The sequence below is a fragment of the Ostrinia furnacalis genome, unplaced genomic scaffold, assembly GCF_004193835.3.
Source record: "Ostrinia furnacalis isolate ACB-3 unplaced genomic scaffold, ASM419383v2 OfSCF1084, whole genome shotgun sequence".
Taxonomy (NCBI): domain Eukaryota; kingdom Metazoa; phylum Arthropoda; class Insecta; order Lepidoptera; family Crambidae; genus Ostrinia; species Ostrinia furnacalis.
In genome coordinates this window covers 686,311-698,407 of record NW_021131323.1, presented here as the reverse complement: position 1 = coordinate 698,407, position 12,097 = coordinate 686,311, and the positions used below count along the sequence as shown (strand labels likewise).

At 34.8% G+C, this 12,097-nt stretch overlaps 1 protein-coding gene across 1 annotated transcript in view; it reads left to right on the top strand.

Moving 5' to 3' along the window:
* Nucleotides 1-12,097, top strand: part of Tk (tachykinin) — a 73,207-nt gene that overhangs the window by 40,682 nt on the left and 20,428 nt on the right. The window lies entirely within an intron of this gene.

Sequence of the window (12,097 nt, the reverse complement as noted above, 5' to 3'; positions counted from 1 at the left end):
CCTACATAACTACGCCATCACCCCCAAAAAACGTTTGCAATAAAATGGACCTGTAAAATCGGGAACCAGCTCTAATCCAGGAAAACCGCGGGTAAAATCTAAAACAAACACTGTCGGTTTCTGTACGAATTCTATTCCGATTTCGGAGTACAACGCACTCTGGCAGCTGCAAAAAGGCCTTTAGAGTTTACAAAAACGCAAATAGATTCAGTTTGTAAGCGAAAAAACATAGAAGTAGGACTTTTTATCCAACCATAGGTAGAGCAAAAGCTCTTTATGACTAGCTTTCGCCCGCGGCTTCGATCGCGTTAAACTTTTCACCCCGTTTCATCTCCTAAGGGGTTGAATTTTGATAAATTATTTCCTATAGGAATTATTATAATATGCTATAGTGGATGCCGTCAGTTTCATTTTAGTGCCATGTGTTTTTATGTATAAGTTGCATAGCATTGTTTTTCTTGGTACCTAACTAAATAAAAAAAATATTTCTTTCTTCAAAACTTGGGCACGTATTATCCAAGTGACGTTGACCACATGAATGTCATTTACGCCTGTTTGCGAGTTTGCTCAGTCTAGCCGTACAAAGACGGTCTTTTCTCAAAGGGAATTAGCCAAATGTTGACAATCTTTCAGAAGCCACTTAGTGACTGTATGGTGGTCCCATAATGTGTTGTTTTTGCTTAATTAATGTTTTCAGAGCACCCTTCTTGTTGGTCTGTGCCCTCACTGAAGATGTAGCGTTAAATGCGAGTAAATGTTGATAATAGTGAATGCATATGGATGTGGTCTCGTAATTATGTTTACAACTTTTCTCTTTAGTCGTTCTTCTTATCCTACTAATCCTACTAATTTATAAATGTGAAAGTTTGGATGTCTGGATGTCTGTTACTTTTTCACGCAGAAACTACTGAAACTTTACAGTATTATTGTTTATAACCCAGAATAACATATAGGCTATAATTTATGACGATCTGTGACAAACGAAATTTCACGCGGGTGAGAGCAAAAGCTAGTAGTAAATAATTACGTTCATCCTCAACCCACCTGGCCAGCGTGAAGAAGTGTACTTAGACCAAATCCTTTAGTTGCCTTTGGTAAATTATAGAGGTTGGTTTTCTGCAGTAGGTAGAGTCTGACCTGATGATGATATTCAATACTAGCACACAATATTTTTTTGTCTTTCGAACGTCTGCATGCTCTCGCATTCATTGTAAAATATCGTTGTGTATTTTTGCTAGTTTGGCTAGCACAGCCTTGTTTTATATTTCAATATAGTCCCGTATCTCACGTGATATGATCAGTCTGAGGTATCTGACTTTAAAATTGTATAATTTGTTTCATGTTCTGTAAATTTCTTCCTACACATCGTATGATTGAACCGATTTAAACCATATTCTGCGTGGGATCAATAAAGTTTTTTTCATTGCCACTGCTACCAGCCCTTTTTAATTTTAAAACAGAAAGAACGTGACAATTCATAAAATTAAATAAGATACTATGTTACACAAGGAAAAAGTCAACCGCGTGGATAAGTGGATGGCGTAGAGATTGTGCATGGAACACTAATGCTATAAAGTTCTAATTTGTTACTGTTTGTTTTTTACTATTTGTTGTATCCAATGAGTGGGTAAAGTTGGAAAATCTCGTTACAGTAACGTATTATCATGCTGAAATTCCACCACCTTTTGAAATTTTACATTGACTTTTGTGTGCTTATTGTAACCAAGTCACTAAAAATCTTCAGTGTTTTCGTAGCTCAGTGGTAAGAAATTCAGAATAGTCAAATCAAATATAGCAGGAAGCTTTAAAATATAGTTTTTTATTCGGAATAAAGCAGGCATTTGATCGCAATCACACCTGATGTTATGTGAGAATCAGATGCAGCCTAGTATGACACATATCTGCCCTGTAAGTGCCTATTCACTCTCGCCTTGAAAAGGCCCGGAAAGTTAAAATCACCATAAGTACCTAGTTAAAACATAAATTACAACTTGTAATTTTCGTCATCAAAAATCTCATCCATCTCATCTAAAACTCCCGCCATTTCTATTCAAATCTAGTAGTTTACAAGTTGAACGAGCACAATGCGGAGCTCCCGACAAAGTGCCGGATGGATATATCTAATGAGACCTAAATACGCACGAGCGTAGGGAAAGGGCTGATTTGCATAAGTATAACAATCCACGTTTGTTTTGCATGAAAGGGTGTATGATGAGCAACGTCGCAATAACACTTTTGCCCCCAGTTTTTGTTTAAACCTTGAATCGTTAGTCTCCAAACCTTTTCACCAATCGTTTTAGCCACTGATTGATCTAGATGTAAAACTCATAAAGCTCATTTTATTTTTGCAATTAGGCTTTTAAAAAGCACCTTTACACGTCCCAATATTAACCCTACCACTGCTTCGGGACAATAAATGGGCCAGTGCTGAGAAGAAGCAGCGCAAGAAACTCAGGCACTATTGTCAACCAGTAATATCTGTCAATACATAACTGAAACCTCTGAAAGGATTGCGCTAAAAACATAAGGCGTCTACTTAAAAAGGGTATGAAACGGGGTTCAAAGTTCATCGAGAGTGAAAACGCAGGTAAAAGCTAGTACTTATAATGAAACACAAAGAAAATTCTAGGTACAGTCGATACCATATCCAACTGTCACAAAAACATCACCATTGTAATTCACAATATGCTACCTGTGTGCTTACCATGAATTTAAGGAGTGCTCGCTGGCGACTGCATAAAAAAAATACATTAAATGTATGACAGATGTACCCTTAACGGCTGCTTTCAAGAACTAAAATCTTCATCGATTTTTGATGCACTCTCTAGCGAGCACACCTAACCTTTACGTTAGTAAACTCATAGTTAGCACACTGTACCTTAATCTATGGGCAGCCCACACTACTAAAAACACGTCCACCCTATTGCTTATCGGCCCCCGCTAATCTGTCTCAGCATCCTCTTAGAATTCTCAACTATTCTTAACTTCAGCCATTTAGATAACTTCTTCGATTGTTTGAGTGTTTAATTGCCACCGAAATTTGTGATTTAGATTCCCTACGAGCTGGTTTTTTGGTCAACTTTCACTATTAAGGTTGTCTATCCCTGCCTTAATTACCTGATTAGAATCGGAGGGTGCTTGCGAAATGAACTTTTCTCAAAACTATTTCAAATCTCGGGCTAAATTCGCAGTAAATTCAGTTATTCTTTAGCTCATTATAAATGGAGGTATAACCAGATTTTTTTAAGTAGGAGGTGTTATAGCTTTCTTCTCTAGAATAATTTTAATCAATTCTGGGATCACGAAGACGCAAATCACAGAATTCGCAAAATTTGATGAGCCTCGATTAAACCCAGTGCAAGTTAAAATCGCCACAAACCCAGCTCTTCCATCCAATCCTCCCATATNACCCATACAGGTACTTACATGTCGCCAACAATCGATTTCCAAAAATAAAGTCCGCTCACTTCACTGATAATTAATTTACCTATGACTGTCGCCCGAGGACCTCCGAAAATTGGATGAAATCTTACGAAAATGGCGGACAAACTTTGTAAGCTTGCGCTAAAAACCTCATTATACTCGTGTTTACTTAGCAAACTTCGCACAGGTATTTATGCACACAATAATTTATACTTCAATTGATATTCATGCCCACAACTTTTGGAATTATGAAAATATTGACGGAAAACAACTTATGGATAATATTTTGTTTCTTCTCAAAGGGTAATGTGGCAAGTTTTTGTGTGTTTACGAATAAACTTGGGGTTTGTATTCGCGTTACTTTTTAACTTCGATGAATGCTGCTTGTTCAAACAGCGCCCACTCAATGCGGGGTAAAAATGAGGGGTACTTTGGGGTAAGAATTAAAGTTGAAACAAAAGAATACAGAAAGTTAATTAGTTGTGAAAAACAGAAAACACCTTTTTGTGTGGAGAATTTAAAACACGTTTTCATGAATGGAAGGTTTCAAAACTTCGTACAATGAAATTGAGAAAGGAGTCAGCTGTAAATAAATACGTTAACATAACATAGAAGTAGTGTTTACAAGGTTTCAAGAAGTTCTAAAGTGGATAATCTTGGCTAATGATGACTGTTGCAAACACTTTTCTAACTTTAGTGTTTGAATGACTGGAAGAGATAAATCTGACTGACAGTTTAAATGCTGAGGGCTATTGACACAGTGGCCCACTATTTTTTATATTCGTTTTGTGTTGTTATTGTATATAATTTGTGCTTACTGTGTTAATAAAGTCTATTTCTTTCTTCTTCTTTCTCTACTGCAACTTTTGTATCTATTAAATTGTTAACCTTAATGTGATGAGAAGTTACAAGTATCTATCTATCTACAAAAGATCTAAAGCCATACCTACTCACGTGTCACGTCGATAAACGATCCAGTAACAAGCAGGCACCGTTTAACTCCTTTTAACTTTAACCTTATTACTCTAACTTGGAATCTTAACCGGGCACTGGGTCCGGGCGACACTTAACATCATTAGAGTGAAATTGCAGCCGGGAATAAGGTAAAAAACACTCTGCAGTGATGAGGTTTAGTTAATAGTTAATAGCTATCGGAGTTTTGTTTTTAACTGGCCGTTGTGGAGATTGCCTTTCTTCGATAATGGCCGCGTGTCCTCTAAATGTGAAGGACTTGTGAGATATTAGGAGCTAAATAGAACGAAAAGTGATAATTTACTCTAAGATTATGAAAGAAAAGCAGAATATACTTCTTTTTTGATAATATTTAGTGTGTTATATCTCTAGAAGATTCAGATCCTTTATTTCAAATTCAAATTCTTTTTTAGTGTGTAGTTAGGTAGGCTTTTTTCAGGACAATTACGACTTACTTACCTATTCATGCTTACAATTTTTAACACATTTGTAAAGAAGTAACTCATTGAAACTCATTTTAATTTTGCAAGTAGGCTTTTAAAAAGCACTTTTACACGTCCCATTATTCACTCTACCACTACTACGGGTCAATAAATGGGCCAGTGCTGAGAAGAAGCAGCGCAAGAAACTCAGTCACTGTTATTACTACAAAAGCTCATGTTTTGGTCTACACTTTAGTTTGTTTTATTACTTGAATCTATTGTGATTGCATTTTATTTTCTCAACACTCGTTTGACATTGCTAATTAATGTCTGGACTCATTTTATCACCCCAAGAATAGCCTTTGTCCGCATTTTGTAAGAATTTCTTTCAGAAAACAAGAGAGACGTGAGAAATTCTTTAGAGCTGTAACAATAGTTTACACAGTAAATACAGAATAATATAGAAAGTTATTCTTTAGAAATAACGTTTATTTCACAGTTGCACTCGCAGTCCTCATTAACGAAAACTTATGGTTGTGTTTATTAATTCCCACCCACCCATTTTAATGTATGTTATGAAAAAAAAAGCTGTTTTTAATCACCAACAAATTAAAACAACAAATGTCCGGAAGTTAGTAGACATAAATTATACCTACCTAAATTCACATTATTTTAATAAGGTAATTTTTTTGTTATCTCATTTGTTAGTCGGAAATAATCCATTAATAGGCGAACAAATAATAATAGTCGAGGCACCCCACACGTGTACAAAACACTTCAAACAGAGACAAATATTTGCTTTAGCTTTCGGCTCGTTTGTATCAAGATTAACTCGAGCGAGAAGCAAACGTTTTATAAGAAAAGGTGTGCTTTAGTACACATTTAAACCAACAACCTTTGTTTAGGAACAATTAAAAAACTTATATTAAAGACTTCTTCAACCGTTATAGGGATGTTTCCAAAGTTCATAAGAAGAGACCCGTGACGTCAGGGCGTGCCTAAGTGTAGAACCTTGTGACATCACACGGAACTTCTACGCGCCATAACTTCGTAACTTGTTTGATTGACAAACAAAAATATACGAATTAGGCCAGTAGAATTAGATTTTAATCATTTTTGTGTTTAATTCTACTGGCCTAAATCCAGTATTTTTGATAAAAAATTGACGGACTAAAAGTTTTTTTTATAATCATTCAACACGAAACCTATCGTGTTGAATGAAAAAAATCTTCTTCTACCTCGTGGACTTCAAAACATGAGGTTTTCTTTACCCCAGGTCAGATTTTTTAAACCATTTCGTGTCTGCCCGCCGAAACTCGACTATCGTATATTTTTTCAGGCAGAGGTTGACTCTAATTTATAAGTGACCTACCTATGGTCACTTAAAAATAAGGCATTGATGGTGAAAATGGGCATTAAATCTTCATTGCTCTATTCAAACTGAAAATAATTTAACTAATTTTTAAAAATTCTGCTGATAAAACTATGACCGTTTTTCCGCTTCTTGAACACTAGGTTAATACATCGATAAGCCTTAAAGTGGAGCATGAGCTTGATGAAAGGTCATAAATCAAAAATCCTAAATAAATTAATTTGTGCTTAAGATTTTTCCAGCCTGTCCGTTATACCGTATGTTAAGAAAGCAATCGAATAACTCCTGCACAAGCAACTACTCAATCTGATTACGCACAAGATTGGATGCCGCGGGTCTTACATCTAGCCCAGGCAGGGCTGGTCAACTTTCAATTTAGAGGGGCCCTTTTAAATTTTCGACTGGTCAAACGTAGCTTTGTGTGAACTTCTATAGGCTTTAATGTCTTGGAATATAAATAACAAAACACAATAAATTATCTAAGTAGAAATTGAAACGATTTCAGTAAAGGTGCTTGGAAATAAGGACAGTTTGTAAAATGTATTTTTTTTCATTTCGTATCAATTACCACAGAATAAGTAATGCAATTACTTACCACGTAGGTAGGCTATATTATAATATAGTTGTTAATTATCTTGTGTTTTTACACCATAATGTTTTAGCTAAAACACAGTAGGTATTGTATTATCTTGTGGTTAAAACATTATCCTTGTTAGACGGTGGTCTGACATAAAGCAAGATGTTGATGTAGTTCAAACTGAACTTGAAATCTATCAGCCGCCCGTAAGCTTTGCAGCCCTGAGCTTCAGCGTGGAGCTTTTAAAGCGCGCGGGATTAACAAGCAATGTGACATCACAACTGTCACAAGGCAGTCGTTTGGACGAGCTAAATGATTGGGAGGAACTTTTGTAATGTTTTCTATTGACTTTGTCCTACTCTTCCAGTTTCTTACTTATAATTTCATTCATTTATTAGACTTTCTATTAGTGTTTTCAGACCTGAATAACTCCTAAAAAGAATAGTCCTCGTAGAGAACATATTATTTTCAAGTGGCATTAAATTATTGCTTTAAATAAGCAGAATTTAGCAAGCTTAAGAAAATCAAAAGAAGTAAGTAAGTACCTACTATGTACAAATGGAGTCACTCTTTCTAAAAATGTGTCCAATGTGGTAAACGCAACCAAGACTTTTAACCGACCAAAAGCTGACTCAAGCATCTAGCTTAACTATTAAAGTGCTAGATTCCGATTTTCACTTCACTTCAGGCTGAAAGCCTAGCCACCAGCGCTATCCTCACAGGTATTTCAATTCCCAACAGCGTTTAAACTTGCGATATGCCTAAATAAACGTGTACCAACGGATTCCGACATTGAAAAATGGCTACACGAATGAGTTTAAAAATTGAATGGAATATGGAAGTGCAGATACGATCTTTCACATGGCGGGCGAGCGAGAATGCCATTTACCGCGTTATTGATTAGGGCCCACAGGTGTTGATTTGCAAAGGTCGCGTTATCAGACGAATTTGTTTTGTTATTATTCATATTCGGTTAGAATTATTATCTATATCGCCGGCAGTCCATTTGGAGGTTTCATTTACTTTTATTTGCCAGTTTTCGAATACCTAACAAAATTGCTATTTGCTAAATTTTGTTTACATCAATATATATTATTAGAAAAAAGATTTGATTGTTTGTTTGTATTGAATAGGCTCCGATTTCTACGGAATTAAGCTCTACCCAACTGGGCATCTGGAGTAGAGAAAGTTCGTAACTTCGTAAGTCACTTTTTTGTGTTTACATTATTTCAAAAACTTAACACCGACTATTATTCTTATTATTTAAGGATTTTATCAGCAATTCATCTAATAATAAAAGTATGTAATTACTCGTAATTGTGTAAAGAAAGAAAGAATGACTCTACAAGTCTATTAAGTCATATTTTTGCATAAATTAAAAGCTTTGTTTATGGTCGAAGTACAGTGGTGTACATGAAATTGTTTATTTTATTTAACCTATTTTTGACTTTGGTTTAGTTTAATTTACCTACTTCATATTTTAAATTATTGCCATTGTTCGTTAAAATTAATAAATAAATAATAAAATAAATATCCTTGGACATTTTACACTGCTGCGCTTCTAGTCCCAAACTAAGCAAAGCCTGTACTATGGGTACTAGACAACGGATATAAACATACTTAAATACTTTTTTTTTGTAAATACATACTTATTATACATAGAAAACACCCAGTCCAATACAAACAAATATGTTCATGCACACAAATGTTTGTACTGTGCGGGAATCGAACCCGCTACCTCCGGAATAGTAGTCCGTTTTGAACCACTACACCAAACGGCCGATTGACTAAATAAGGCACACAACTTTAGACGGAGAGAGGACAATGTATCATTCGATTTCATAATTGCTCCTTACACAACACATAAATAATAATATAAATGTGAAAAAGAATAAAATTGTGTTGTCTGCAGTTCGCTTTTGTGTTATATTTTTCCCTATCCGACTGTACTTTCGCATTAACCCAGTCGATTGTATGTTTTATTCACTAAATGGAATATATGAATGAATTATTACATGCCTGTTTTATTTCGAATATATTTGGGTGGTTTTAGAGCGCGCGTTATGTTGTGTTATAAAACATATTTTCCACGCTTTGTGCAATCAAACGGAAAACATTGGTTCGTTTAGAAAATGGATGCAATAGTTTTTAGTTTTTCCCGCTTTTGTATTTTATCGGTGCTTGGAATAACTATTCTTTGGCTTTGTTTTAGAGAAGAAATAACTATGGATACGATCCAGACCCCATCTTGTTATAGTAAGATAAAAATAATCATACGAACTGCAAAAGAATACAAAATTACTTACTTTTCCAGCGCCTTACGTTGTTTTTATTGGGAGTAAATAGTTATTTATTCATTGAGTGGGTGTGATTAATTTCTTTCATCTTTCTTAGACTTTTGTGTCTTTTCACAGTTTGATATTACGCAGAATATGGGCTTAGAAGTACAAGCAGCGTCAAATAGCTCTTGACCCACAGAGTGGTCAAAAGTGACAACACAATCTTATTTCAATTGTAACAAAGACTTGTCACAAATTATTTAACGCTGAAATTATGTACAATTTCAGACTATACTGTTACCGCTGGATTGTAAGCCTTCCTCAAAAAGATTATAATTTACGATTCAGTTTTTATTTTATCCAGCTGTGCTATTTTCATGTGGTCGTCAGCGCTTCGAACAGGAAAGTCTTACATTTCACTTTAATAAAATATGGGTCTTTCTTAACCGCATGTAAAATCAGGATTTAAACTTGCAACTTCAGTGGACATTGTCCAGTAGGTATTAAGTCCAGCCTTTCCTCACCAAGCAAGCATGTATAAAAAAATACTAAAATACTACTTTCTAAACCTAAAGTGTGACCTAACATACTCAAATCCTACGAACATTCCAAACTGCCCTCTTAAACTCGCGTTGCTCCATCTTAGTTTAACTGCACTTGGCACACAACCTGTTCTGGAATTTTCCATTTTTATTCCAAACTACCAACTAGTTAATGCTGGAGTTGCTGATCCGAGCTGGAACAGCTGTTAGGGTTGCCGCATTAAAAATAGATTGAATAAAGAATCTTATTTCTGCGAGAAACATTTTAGTTTTGATTAAAACATATTCTTCAGGTGAATAAGTTATTTCAATTTAAAATATTTTATTATCTTGGATTTAAAAAACATATTTACAGCAAAACCTCAGTTTCATTAAGAAAATATAGTAGACAAAGAGCTGGTGAACGCCAGACCTATGCCATTTTATAAAAGCTGAAAGTTTGTCAGCGTATGCTCCCAATATAGGATAATAGGTCTGGCGTTCACTAGCTCTTAGTCTATAGAGATACCTACGTATTATTTTATTATTTATTAAAGAATGCTCTTGTATTGCAAACAAGATGTTATGTACGAATTTCAAATTGTGTGATGGATAGCATCTAATTTTGAAGTCAAAATAGGATGATTCCAGAACGGTGATGAGCGTAAATAAGTAAATTTTGGTACGAAGAGACAGAACCGGATGATGAATATGGCTGTTAATTTGGAATAACTTATTAGTAACCGAGTTAAATTTTTAAATTTTTATATCAATAAAAGCCAAAAAATTTAAATATGATTCAATGGTTAGGTTTCAAGGGGAGCCGAGAAGACGGAGTGAAGATTGGTTAACAATTTTGATATTTGGTGTCAAAAGATTAAATTTTTTAATAACGTCACGTTTTCAATATGTTAAATGCTTATCACAATCTTGTTGGATAAAAAGTTCACATTTTGCATTTACATCCAAACCACACTTGAAAATTATCAATTAAAAAGACAAATCTTCTAAAACTGTATTGAGGTCACCAAGTTCCATCGTTTAGGTACCAAACGTTAAGTAATGACTGTAATTTAGTTATGGTGGGATGAATGGCCAGGCTGAAAATGGCGGGGCCGAGAGGGTCACCTTGTTGGCACCCAACAGCGGACGGAAGTAGGTTTTCTCTGTACATGAGTTTTGTCGGAGCACTATAGTACTGCCACAAAAAACTGCACAGAGAAGGCACCTCCTTTTGAATTTGGGTCAACAATATGCCCCTATCGACCGGATTGAACGCGTTTTTACGTCAAATTTTAATACAATATCTGTTGGCCGAAAATTTAAAAATGTAACGGATTTTTTTTATTTGTGGTTCAAAACAAATAACTATGTACCTATTCTTATTTGTCGGCTTTAGTAATTGAATTAAAGGCAAATACTTAGGTACCGATAATAATTTTAACAATGTTCGATTTAACTGTTAGTAGACAACCCTACCTCCACATCTTGAAGAAATTGTAAAGTGAAGTTAACAAGGAGTACATAAATTGTTGTGCGATGCGATTGCGATATGATTGGCGCAGCGATCCGACGCGATGCGGCGTGCTGGACCGGAAGCGATGCAACTTAAGGATTCAGCGCGCACGAGAAGCGTGCAACCTTTGGAAAAAGGTTTTGAGTTCATATATTATTGGCTGGATTTCTCAGAAGTAATTACATAACATATTTATTGCTCCCCTAGATAGAAACTAATTTGCTGTGTGATATTACTAATATTCTCTTACTTAGAAAAGCTAAATTAGGTGATTTCGTCAATGCAAATTATGTCCCATTAGTTTTTATTAACAATTTTTACGAAAATACGAATATACCAGATTGAAAATAAATTTTGAAAAGAGGTGAAAATGAAAACCTATTTTTATAAATTAATTGCAAACCGTTTGAAATATTATGAATGTGTTTAATCAAGCAGACGCGTAAATTATAATGATGATAATAGTTTGAAGAAGCCTCCAAGAGTTACATCTTTTGTTAAAATACATATCAAAATCAAATTCTTTTCTACGTGTGAATGAGTTTTTCTTGGAAAATCGACGAATAATTTGCGATTCTTATTTTGATTGTTCTTTCTTTAAAATTATTCAATATTTTTACTTCGCTGGCGATAAAGAAAATTATACTGGAAATGTGTTCATTGTATTTTTTACTAACGAAATTTTAAAGATATTGTTTTCAATTCATGACTTTTGAAAATACTACGAGCCCTTAATTTAGTTGATAATATGATATGTAAATTCAAGTACTAGAGCTGTATAACCACCTAAGTACCTACTAACATATGGTTAAAACTGTAAAATAACTTTTGCATTTATAAAATGGAATTAAATACATACTTGCACTAGAAAACACGTGTAGATGACACGAGACTAGTAAATAAACCCAAGTAAGGATCTAATGTCTTAAGTGCAATAAAGTCCGAGCGCCACTTAAGTTAAACTTGCCGGTTAACATCAGTTGCTCTGAGCACTGGTACTTCTCACTTAACTGAC